The following is a 3,454-nucleotide window of genomic DNA, read 5'->3' on the forward strand; positions in this document are numbered from 1 at the left end:
AGGGGAAAAGCCATTCACATGGTCAGGTTACACCCTCAGCATTCCAGCTGCCACTTTCAGGAAGTGAAAAGCCCAGGGCACAGTTTCAGGACATGGGTACAGAAGCAAAGTCATAAGATTTGTCCCGTGCCTTGGTGACTGAGCCAGCCTGACATCCCTTGGGGTTTCATTAACTTTAGTTCCTCTCCTCCACTCTGACCTTCTAGGAGTGGTTGCTGTGGCCAAGAACTGTAACACATCCACCTTCCACACGCAGGAGAGCTGAAGTGGCCAACACTGGGTGAGGTCGCAGGTCTCCCCTCTCCCAGCCCAGACCCCCCCACACACACCCTAGGTCCATGCAGTCTTCCAGCTGCAGAAAGCAGAATGCCCCCCACACCAGAAGAGGTGCTGTTGGAATTCCAGTCACGCCAGGACTCCTGGGGAGACAGAGTACCTCCATTTCTCTGGTGCTCTGGGGATCATGTGTTTATTTGTCCTTTGCAAACCTGCAAGAGTTATTTGTTTGATGCAAATGGCCCCCTGAGATGACAAGGACTTTGCTCCAGTTCAGGCATCATTACCGTAGTGGCTTTCTTTGCCGCTCCTTGTGAGCCAGCAGACAGATGAGGTTCACATGGTACGGTTCCTATAAACAAGACTCCCCCTTCTCAGCAGTCCTGAAAAAAGAGTGGTGTGGATGGTTCCCTACAATGTCCTTCCTCACAATGTCTTTGGTTCCCACTAAAGTGAAACCAAGATGCTCCTCCCACCTATCTTTCTTTGGAAGCCAAGCCCCTTTGTAATCTGTAAAAGATTCCCTCCCCAGGGATCCCGGGATCACAGAGACTGGCCCTCTGCTCTGTCCTAGAGACCAAGCTAGAGATCCAGGTCAGTGGCTGAAGAGATGGTCTCAAGGACTCCTTATTCTGTGTTGGGTTAGAGGAACCAGGGTGGTTGAGGTTAGCACCTGAAAAAACTTGAGCTGGACCAATATTGGGATGGAGCATGTGGGCTGCAGGGAAACAAAGGCACTGGGGGAGGGAAGCATTGCTCTTGGGAATACAATGGCATCCCTCTATGATACTGGTGTTAGGAACTGGGCTGTTGCCCTTGTGTTGGAGAACAATAGGCCTCACTCTGTCCATCATGATCCTATAGGTCATGTGGTATTTCAGGGATACAGTTCAGCTCATGTTTTATTCAAAAGGATTTCCTGATAAGCACCTTGAGCACTGGGTATAAATGTACTTATTCTTCAAATGTATTTTATTTTTTTAAATGTTTTTAAGATTTTATTTCTTTATTTGACAGGGATAGATAGAAAGCACAAGCAGAGGGGGCAGCAGAGGGAGTGGGAGAAGCAGGCTCCCCAGTGACCAGGGAGCTGAGCTCGAGACAGGACTAGATCATAGGAATTCAGATCACAACCTGAACTCAAGGCAGACACTTAACAGACTGAGCCATCCAGGTGCCCCCTCAAATAGATTTTAAATTTTAAAATCTCTAATATTCAGACATAGAAGGATTTTAGTTCACTGTCAAGTCACCAACCAGAGGGAAAGACCACCTCTCTCCAGCTAGTAGGACTTAAATACTCGTTGACAAGAGTCTATGTGAGCATCTCAATCCTTGGAAAATTGCACAGGAGGAGGGGTACCTTTCCGGCTGACCCAAACGGAGACTGTGAGCCAGGGAAGCCACAGGTAGGAGCTGGGGTTCTTTCTCAGGCAACGCTTTTTCTCTTCTCTCCCTTTCCTGGCTAGGCTCTTCCAGAGGAGTGAGACCACCATGGCTCAGGAGAGGTTCTTCATCCTGTTCCCACTACTGGTTCTGGTGCTGCTGGTGCTGGGCAGTGTCCAGCCTTCTCTGGCCAAGGAGTCGAGGGCCGAGAAGTTCCTGTGGCAGCACATAGACTCGAACACCTCCACCGTCAATGCCAGCTACTGCAACCAAATGATGAAGCGCCGGAATATGATGGTTGGATTTTGCAAGCCGGTGAACACGTTTATCCACGAGCCTCTGCCAGATGTCCAGGTCATCTGCTTCCAGGGAAATGTAACCTGCAAGAATGGGAAGCCCAACTGCCACCAAAGCAGTTCCAAAATGCGCATCACCGACTGCCGCCTGAAGGCTCCAAATACCCCAAATGCGACTATGAGACCACGCAGCAAGAGAAATTCATCATCGTGGCCTGTGAGTGTGTACAGTATGAGACAGTCCACTTTGATGGTTCTGTGTAGGTCTGCACCTGAGGCCAGAGTAGCAAGATGCCCCACCTCCCTGTTGTGGCAACTGCTTCTCCCCTCTCCCTTCCTGGATATGAAAGAACTCCAGCCAGGGCTCCTATCCCAAACACACATGCATTCCTACCCAGGACCTGCCCCTTTGTGGTTTGGGAGGTGAGGGGGTCCCTGTGTAAACCACTTCCTGGATTCTTTCTGTAAAACACAGTTCCAACTACCTGGATTTCTGAAACTGTCACCATCCTGATACTGTCGTGTGATTGCTTTCCTGCTTGGGTGAGAACTGTAAATCGGGGTAGATTTCGTAAGCATCAAATAGAATCATTACTTACCTTTGCTCCTGACTCTTGGTTCTCCGTGACCTGAGATCATCCCTTTGCTCAGAGATGCCTTGCTGTAAAATATGAAGCTGTTAAGTATGGGCTATTTGAGATGAAAGGGAGCTACAGTCTGGGACTGTCCTGCTGGGTGAGCTGATGGAGGGGGAGCTCAAATACCAAAATCTCTGGCACAGAAGGAAGGACAGGGTGACCTCAAGAAAATCCTGCTCAGTCCCTGGCTGGGCAGGAGTAGGGGATGAAATTATGATCCTAAGTTTTCCTTTTCCTTTTATTGAGTGAACTATTACCAGATCACATTGACCATCTCTTAGTTGGAAAGTCAGGACATTCCATTTAGGAGCTAGACGGGTCTGTAAGGATTATTAAATTAAATGAGAATAAGTAGATTTTGACTCATGTATCCACTTTAATGGATTAGGCCTGCCTAGAACGTTGCAGAAGAAAATTCTAATAAGTGATGAGGTTGAACGGTAGCCTCTGTTGAAGGCAGGATGGAGGTAAATGTGTGTGTTCCACTTGCTATCCCTGAGATAGTAATCCCCACTTTTACAGAGGAACAGCCTGAATCTCAGGAATGGGTAAGTGACTTGCTCACGGCTGCTGCTACTTAGTGGCACAGCTGAGACTAGACCCCAGGTCTCTGGCCTCCAGTCATTGTTCTTTCTGCTACCAGAGTGGACTCAGGAAGAAAATCCTGCAGTCTCCCTTTTCCTAAGTGTGGTGGGGAGAGCACCTGGGTGGCTCAGTCTGTTAAGGGATCTACTCTTGATTTCCTGCATATCATACTCTCAAGGTCAGGGATTGAGTCCCATATTGGGCTTTGTGCTCAGCTCAGAACCTGCTTTGGGTCTTCCTCTCTCTCCTCCTCTGCCCCTCCCCTGCTTGCAC

The 3,454-nt window shown here is 48.9% G+C and overlaps 1 pseudogene across 1 annotated transcript; it reads left to right on the forward strand.

The window, feature by feature from the left end:
• Positions 1 to 815: 815 nt before the first annotated feature.
• Positions 816 to 2,440, forward strand: LOC309868201 (ribonuclease pancreatic pseudogene; annotated as a pseudogene). The gene is made up of 2 exons: positions 816 to 870; positions 1,746 to 2,440. The product of its transcript is annotated as a ribonuclease pancreatic pseudogene (transcript).
• The last annotated feature ends 1,014 nt before the right edge of the window (positions 2,441 to 3,454 follow it).

Source organism: Mustela nivalis (genome assembly GCF_964662115.1).
Source record: "Mustela nivalis genome assembly, chromosome: 6".
In the NCBI taxonomy this organism is placed as follows: Eukaryota; Metazoa; Chordata; class Mammalia; order Carnivora; family Mustelidae; genus Mustela; species Mustela nivalis.